Here is a 9,274-nt window from a genome sequence, read left to right on the forward strand (position 1 = left end):
TCTGGCAAGTTTTGAGACATCATCACTGAGACTGTCGACAGAATCCCTAGAAATGCAAATAACCTAGTTTGGCAATCAAACTGATAACTAATACTACTAGATCGACTTGAAATTATGTCACCCTGATGTGTCATTATAAAGTTAAGACGTGGCAAACACTAACAAGTGTCCTTACTAATGCTTGAGGTGTCGCTTTGTAAAACATCCGCATGTTTTGAAATTCTTATGTACCAAAGGAGGACTCAAAGTATGCAGGTGGGCTAAACCTGCATGGAAATTATAAGAAAGACGTTATCCAGAGAGTACTGCTTCAAGATTCTAGTCCATAAAGAGGACGTTCTTGACTAAATTAATGTCTTAGAGGCAGCATCTATAGCATGGGCGAACAAAGAACCTTCTAATACTTTTTCTTACTAAAATAACCAAAACCAATACCAGGGAAGCCATCAATGCTCTCTGGTTTTCCAGAGGATCACCTTTAGCTGCTCCAAGAGCTATTGGAAGCCTATGCTTGAATTCTAGCTTCTATTCAGGAACCTAAGATGGCCCTACAAGAAATATGAAAGTAGACTCACTTAGCATGGCTGTTGAGAAGAGATTTGGTGAAAATAATTGGTAGATACTATATGGTCTACACTCAGTTTCATAAAAGTTAGGATTACATATCATCCACTTGGAATTGTCACAAAATCAGGTGAGCACTTACTGCATAAGTACGGAAGCAAATCACAACAAATTGAGGAATGACTAAAGAAATAAAAACCAGAACTGCATCTTCTTAACCACTATAACTACTGTTGAGAAAGCAATCCATAATACTTGCAAGTGGGACATTATCTCAAACAGGTAACACGTATCAAAATGATGACTGAGATTAACTCAAACGAGGAGGGAAAGAAATACAAGAAGAAAATTACCCAAAACTGGTGATTCACTCAGCTGCTGATGGATACCCAAATGGCCAAATCCTTCAAACGAACCAAAACTCACTCCTAGCTGCAACAAAATAAAAACACAATTAGCAAATCAATTACTGTTCTTTAGAACAATACAAGATTCGAATAGATTCCTGAGAAACTACCGGAAATCATAAGAAATTAGAAAAACATAGATGTAATTGGTACCAAAGCTTCAAAAGATTTAATCCACATAAAACGTATTTGAAGTAAATAGATGAACATATCAAACTTACTTACCTGATCAATGGATCTCTACGGTTACAATCGGATGAACTCTAATTTCCACCATTAAATTGAAAAACTGTAATTTGTAAACGATTTGCCTAACCATTTTATGGGTAATGCAGATTACAGCATACTAATCACTAATCTGAGATCGGATTCGAAATCGAGTTATAGAATTTACACAAGAACATGTCCTAAAGATCAGATGTATTCTATGTTTATGAGGGGAATTCTATTGTGGGTTTCTAATGGGAAAAAACTTGTTCCTGTCGTTGTTGATGATGATTTCTTTTTGTCGAACAAAAATCATTCAAATGAAGATTCGAAGATGGGTTTCGGTTTAGGGTAGATTTTGGGTTTTTGATTTTGGTGAGAGAAAATTAACTATGAAATTCTGTTTGTGGGTTTTATTACAGCTTTAAGTAGCAATGACGAAGAAGAAAAATAATAGGCAACGATGGGGCTAGTAGGATTCCAATGGAGGGAAAAGAATTTTAGTAAAAATTTTGGGGATTTAGTGCGCCAAAACTTAGTTATTCCCGCCATTACTGATTGCAATTGTGAAACAACTCGACGAGAGCATACGGATCAATGACTTGTCATAGTTTATTGTCGTTGGATTTAAAAGAGATGGGACGAGATGTAAAAATAGGCGGAGGGATTGGATTTTTAGTGAAAAAAATTGGTGGAAATTTAGAACGGTATTTTTAATAAATAACGTATGATAATTTTAAAAAAAAAGTTGATTAAAAAAAACATACATGTTTGTGTCACTTATATTTTTGCCCCATGTAGATGGCTTCGCTAAGAGAGTTGTATCACTTGTAATCAGTAAGATCTTTTCACTTAAAAAAGAAAAAGGAAAAAAAGTTAAGTCGGACAAGTCGGGTTGTTATGCTACCGGTACCAGACACAATTGGTGAAATTAATTGAAGTCGTTAGATACGTGAAATTAGTGGATAACAGGAAAATTCGAAGATATCCAAGAGAAATTGAGCAAAGTCGAGCGATATTTGGTGATATCGATGAAACTTGAGAAATTGATGAAATCCATGTGAAGCCGGGTGAAATTGGATAAGATCCATGGACATTCGATAAAATTAATTGATAACCGAGGAAATAAATAGAATCTCGATGAAAACGAGTAGTGTCAAGCGTATTGTGTAAGCTTGATGGATAACATGGAAAATGAGCGTGAAAAATTCATTTGACTTTAGATTTTGTTCTTTTGTGTTAGAGGTTAATGGTAAATATCATAATTTGAACTTCAGATTTCTTTTTTGGAACATGTTGGTGGTGTTAGCACCCCAACCTAACTCAAATGGAGCAAACTGGAACGAAATGTCATGGCTCAAGAACGGGATGATAATTATGTACAGTAGATTGAGTCGGCATGCATTACACAAGTATCAATTGAGATGAAGTTATAAGAATGAAATAGTAAGGTATATCTCAAGATTTTGCATAAAGGTGATTTTACGCAGATAGTTGGTGAGATGGATGTGGATCTAACAAACTGGATATTAGCATTGATTTGGCTCGATCAAAGGAAATAAGGTTAGTCCCACGTGGGATAAGAGCAGTTTTTTATTACTATTATTATTATATATTGCTCACTCTTATAATTTTTTTGATCGAAAAAGAACATAAGTTGATTCCAAATTAAAAAAAAAAATCGACTTAAATATTTTTTCAATCTCATTTTACATGTTGATAGATTACATAAGTCAATTTCAAGAAAAATTCATTTAACTTTAGATTTTGTATTCTTTCGCGTTAAAGGTTGATGCTATATATCAGAATTCGACCTTCACTTTTTGATATTGTGATTCGTTCTTACTCACGTTTCTTCTGTAAAGTACTTGCATTCTCTTTATCGTGTATTAAAATTCATTTGACCTCATTTGGTATATGTTTTGGAACAAATTCTTTCAAAGAGTGTATGTGTAGATGATAATAAATCATAACAGCTATTGTTTGGATATCAGAAGCAGAAGTTAATAACAATGAGAATCGTCAGATTATATTTTCTTTTTACATGTGGTGCTAAGCGTACTCTTAGATCTTTGGATACCAATAAAATTAGTGTTGATCGTAAGGATCGTCTAACCTCGCTACACTACGACTAAGACATATGCACGTGGGAAATACACGAGTCAAAGTTTATTTATAATAGAAAAAACATAGTCGTTGTGCAAATATATTGTTGCGCCAAAATGAAAGTATTGGTACCCCTAATACTGAAAGTAAATTTATCAATATAGTTTATTACCATTAAAAAATATACACAAAACCCATTAAAGTTTTTTTTCTCTTAATTAGTAAATGAAGAATTTAAAAAGAAAATAAAAAAAAATTACAAGAGATATTAGAAGAATTTATGGGGAAAATGCTAAAGGCAAGACAAATAAAGCAGGGGAAAATGTGAGACGATTAATCCAGATAAAATCTATAAATGGAGACATGAAGATAATTAACTATTTATCCTATCCCATCCCCCTACCTATCCAAATGCTAGTCATTCCCGCAAGTTTTTTGTCAGCGTTAAACACATTTTGTGCTGGTCAACACATACATTATCTAAAAACGTATATATTGAGTTCGGTTGCGTCGCATTTTTTTTCCTAAATGAAATTTTTTCTGAAAATCTATATATTGAGTTTCACGTCGCAATTTTTTCTCAAAATCGAAGTCGGCTACATCGCAATTTTTTCTTCTTAGCCTATAGTTAGTCAATATATTCAGTTATGTCACAGTTTTTTCTCCTAACTGAACTTTCTTCAAATTAAAATAAAAACTATCCGAACTCGGTTAAGAAAACAAAATGTAGCATAACCAAACCTAATTTAAAAAATAAAATAAAAAATAATGTTAATTTGTTTATTAGTATTTATTATGGTTCAAATCTAAATAATGAAATTACAAGAGATTGGATGGGAGACTCGCCACAAGCTGAGCTCTAACACCCTTTTGGATAGCCATCCTTATTTTTTATTTAAAAGAAAAATAATTGGATCGGGGTTGTCATTCAAAAAGGGATTGGAGTCCAGCTTGTTGTCAGGCTTCCATCTGTCTCTTTTAATTCCTCCTCTCCCGATGAATAATTTTTTTTTCTTTATTAGCTATCTAAAAAGGTGTTCGAGCCAAACTTGTTGCTAGGCTCCCATCTAGTTTCTTGTAATGACTTTTTTTTTATTAAATATATCAATCTTTTATCCAAAAAAATAAAAATAATTAAATAAATAAAAAAATGGATTGGACTCACTGGAGTACAACCTGTTGCTCGTCTCCTTGCCAATTTCCTACAAAATTCTCATATTTTCTTTGTAATTTCTTAATCCAATAATATAACATAATATATTTTGGGAAAAAATTAATTTGCTCAAATTATTTTTGGAAAGCCATCGAGAATCAAGAAAATAATTATGAATAAAAATAATATAAATGTATTATGACCATTAGTTTAAATATGTGGATTAAAGATGCTAGGCTTTATTTCATAATGACCTACCAAAAATAAAAGAAATAATATAAATATATTTTGATCATTAGTTAAAATATGTGGATAAGAGATGCTGGGCTTTATTTCGTAATGACCTACCATATATAAAAGAAAGTCCGCTCCAGTCAAAGTTTTCACTTTTCATGGTCTCAAAAAATCATTCGTTTCAAGAGTGAAAAGGCCCAATTGTCCATCTCATGACTTCTCAAATTGGATTTTCTTGATAACCATAGGATTTCCTTAAACGTCGGATCCCTTATTAATCCCAAAATAAATAAATAAAAACCCTAAATCTAATTCTACATCACCTTCTCCGCCTCCCTCTCGTCTCCCATTCTTCTCCCTCTCGTCTCCCATTCTTCTCCCTCAATCTGATCCTCTCTGCTGAAACGCCCCTTTATCACACACGATCAGACCACCATCAATCATCTACATGTCTCTCTCAAAACCACCAGCACCACACAACCAAGCCAATAACCAGTTTTTCACCTCTCTCACTCGCTCAAGCCGTTCCTTGATACCAGAGATCTACTACTCCACTTGGTACTCGTTATTGATATGGAAAGGATGGTAATGGAAGTGGGTAATGGAAAAGCTGAGAAACATATGGATTGCTTCTTAACAAAATAGGTAATTATTCAAATGGTTTCATTGTTTTTAATCTCTCCGGTGGTAGATCGAATATATATGGTGGAGTAAAAAACTAATTTTATATCGCATGAGGCTGTCTAGAAACCACTTATTTACCGATCAAAAATAAAATAAAATGATTGAGATAAGTTGATTTGCTCTTCTTCAAGGACTCCTTCCAATCACGTTTCTTTCGCTTTTTTGGCAGCACCCTGCCTTTGAATGGGTTAATACATTTTTGATAAGCCGTTGAAATGGTATATGATCTTCGCTAGCTACATTTTTTATTTTGAACAATATAGTTTAGGTGATTCTTGGAATTGACAAGGGATTGTTAATAACGGTATAGTAATCATATATGCAAGCAAAATTTGTTCTTTCAGTGAATATATTTCTTTGTTTTCATCTTTGGATTCTCAAAATTTTTGCTGCCAATGGACCGTTTCTAATGTTTTATGTGAAAATTTGTTGTGTTTTGCTCAGTGCTGCTGTGGGAGCTAGGGAGACTGATCAGTTTGGGTGGCTTTGATCTCTGGTGTACCTTCTCCTTCAATCTTACTAAAGATTGAACTGGACACATTTACTGTGCGTTTTGAAAAATTGGTTCAAAGGCAAGCTGCACAAATACAGAAGATGCAAGAAAACAATGCACGATTCTTACCAAAGATGTTGAATTAATTGGGCTCGGATGTGTAGTAATGTTCAAAATCACAGACATAGATAATTAACCATTGGATTCAATTATAATTTTAATTCTTGTCATTAATTTATGATGATGTAATTTTGTATTGTTTTCGAATTTTTAAATTGTTGTTATAGCAATGGTGTTGTCATATTTAACTATTTTGTTTAATAAAATTGAAATTTTTTGTCTACATTCAAAAAATTTAGTAAATTATACATTGAACGAATTTCTGGTACAATTCTTTTTTGACTTGAAAAATTAAAGCTTGTAAAGAGGAATAATTTAGTCTTTAATAAAGTATTTAAAGACTAAAAAATTCCTTTTAATGAAGAAGAAAATTGTCTGAATTCCAAGACATTTGAAGTTTGCTTTAAAGACAAAATGAATCGTCATTGACAAAAAGATTAGAGAGAATTTTGTCTCCGAATAATTTTAAGGAGAAAAAATTTGGTGAATAATAAAATATTTAGGGACGATAAAGTTAGTCTTCGAAACTGGATTCATGTTTTTGAGACAATTCTTTTGGTTTTAAATAGTTACAAAAATCATGTTTTCGGGACAAAATAAAATATTTTGGAGAGGAGGAATTTGTCTCAGAAAATTCTTTTTAAGACAAAACATTTGGTCACTATTTTTTTTTTGGAGACGAACAAGTTAGTCTCCAAATATTTGATATTCAGGGGCTATTTATATTGCCTCTAATTAAATTAATTAGAGACCAATTTTTTTGTTTTAAATAATAACTATTAAAGACAAATTAAATTGACACAAAATTTCACTTTTGAGACAATTTTTTTGGTCTTAAATAGTTACCATTAAAGACATATTAAATTGACACAAAACTTTCGTTTTTGAGACAATTTTTTTGGTCTTAAATAGTTATCATTAAAGACAAATTAAATTGACACAAAACTTATGTTTTAGAGACAATTTTACTGGTCTTAAATAGTTGTATTAAAGACAAATTAGTTTGTCCTTGAATTTACATTTTTGCGATAAAAAACTTGCCGCAAAAAAGTGCCTTTTGGTGGCTAATTTTTTGGTCATTAAAATAACTTTCGCAGACAATTTTATTTCGTTGGTGAAAGAGACTTTTGTTGACAATAAATTTTTAGTTGTTAATTAAGTTTTCTCGTGACCGTTCATAATTTTGTCGTCAAATACTTTCCCAGACGGGGTATTTGAGACAACTTCGTGACAAAAAAAAGTTCATCTTAGAAAATATTTCGAGACAAAAAAAGGGATTTCCTGACAAATTTTTTTGACACAAAACCCCCGTTTTCTTGTAGTGCCCCCACTATTTTTTGACTCAAAATTTTTTTTCGAAAAAATATCAAAAGACTCCAAAAATTGTGAAAAACTAATGACCCAAATGATTTAAATCCAAAGCGTTTTACACAAGATAGTGGGTAAAATTCAAACAATTTTAGTGAAGACAACATCACCTAGTTAACTACTCAAACTATCATATTTGATATGAATACAAGTCATTCAAAGCATCACACATGTTTTCATAAAATTCTCTAACATTTTATTTCATTTCAAACTTATACAACTCGCATTAGATTTGAAAGGGTACATGCTTTTATGAGTTAGGTAAGATTACACACATGTTATTCAAAAATTTACCAAGTTTATAAGAAAATAAAACATGCTCATATTCATCACTAACTCACTGATTTCTTAAAAAGCATGACAAAATCTCATATTTCAAATATTCAAAATTCAATTTATGTTATGATAAAATTGCAATATTATGCTCAAACATTTTATCCATAACATATCATGTGTAGTAGTGAAATGATCAAATTCAACAAATTTCTTATCTGACTCTTGTTTATGAAAAGATATGAATATCTTGTTATTAACAAGATGAACATCTTGGAAACTAGATATATCTTTGACAGGATTGTTCTACCCAAAGTAAACTTTTATGCTATACCAATACCGAAAATCCTAGTGATGTGAGTATATTTCAACGCCACTTTCTTTCAAAACGATTAGGTTGAACTTTTGAACCATAACCTATCAAAACAAATATGGTGTAAAACACCAATATATATCAACCTCTCACTTTATCCATAGTTCACATTAACTAAGCTTGAAAAGCGTTGTTAATAACATTTGATATCCTTGCAATGCCATGCAAGAATAGAAAATAATCTCATAATCAATATTATGTTCATTTATTGGTGAGAGTTGATATTCACATTTGTTTTAACTAGGTTTCTAATTATTTCGGTTTTTGGTTCGTATAAAATTCCATCTCATAAGTTCCAAACTTACATGAGTCACATGTTTATTGTCATATACAATAATTCTCAATATCTTGTTTCCCTAAAATTTATTCTAAGATTGAAAAATCAATTTATTCAATTTAGAATACCATTATTTGATCACCACAATAACTACAAATAGTTTATCAAACATACCTCAATTGCTTTTAAAGCTCAATTGGTTATAAACCATTGTCCATTCTTTGCGCACCAACAAAGAAATCAGCAACCCCATTGCTCCTCACATCGATTAGTCTCCCGTAATTTTTATTGCATTGGAAAATAAAAACTTGCTCAAGTAAGTGAATTTTCACCTGTCACAATCATGTACATGTGAGCATTAAAAACCAAAAAATAAGTAAGGTATGCACTTACATAATTATTCGAAAATCGATTAATATAGTATTCCAAGTTTCTCTTAATTTTCAAACAAAGATTCAAAGTTATATAGTCGTATAACATCATACATATACTTATAACTTTCTATTAAGCATATTATCAAACATATGGGGTGCATTAGTTTGATTGCTATCAATGATATTCTTTTTCATTACCAAAACAAGAGTATGAAGTATAAAATCAAAACATGATTTTTTATGTAATTTGTTACATCTGTATTCTCTAAACTCAAGTATCACTTCAAATATTTAGACATACATAAATAACGATTTTGTTATCACCACATCTCTCAAACTAAAACTTCAAATGGAAATTTTCAAAAATGTTTCATGTTATATGAATTCAAATTATCCACAAAAACATTTTAAAAAACATATTCAATCAGGATTAAATTTCTGCACGTCAGAATTTTTTCAGATACGTTGTTCAGTTTTCTAAAATACTTTAAAAAATACTTTTCAGATTCCAAAAATTATGAAATTTTACGTGGATAATCCCCATGATATCTAATACACCCGGTTAAAATTTCAAGACCTTATTCACTTTTGTGTAGGAGATAAAAATAAAACTCTACAACATGTTATAAATATTAGTTTCA

At 31.2% G+C, this 9,274-nt stretch overlaps 1 long non-coding RNA gene across 1 annotated transcript; it reads left to right on the plus strand.

The window, feature by feature from the left end:
* Positions 1-5,127: 5,127 nt before the first annotated feature.
* On the plus strand, positions 5,128-6,191 carry LOC113309803. The gene is made up of 2 exons (XR_003340757.1): positions 5,128-5,316; positions 5,800-6,191. It is a non-coding gene; the product is annotated as an uncharacterized LOC113309803 (long non-coding RNA).
* Positions 6,192-9,274: the final 3,083 nt, after the last annotated feature.

This window comes from Papaver somniferum, chromosome 9, assembly GCF_003573695.1.
Source record: "Papaver somniferum cultivar HN1 chromosome 9, ASM357369v1, whole genome shotgun sequence".
Taxonomy (NCBI): domain Eukaryota; kingdom Viridiplantae; phylum Streptophyta; class Magnoliopsida; order Ranunculales; family Papaveraceae; genus Papaver; species Papaver somniferum.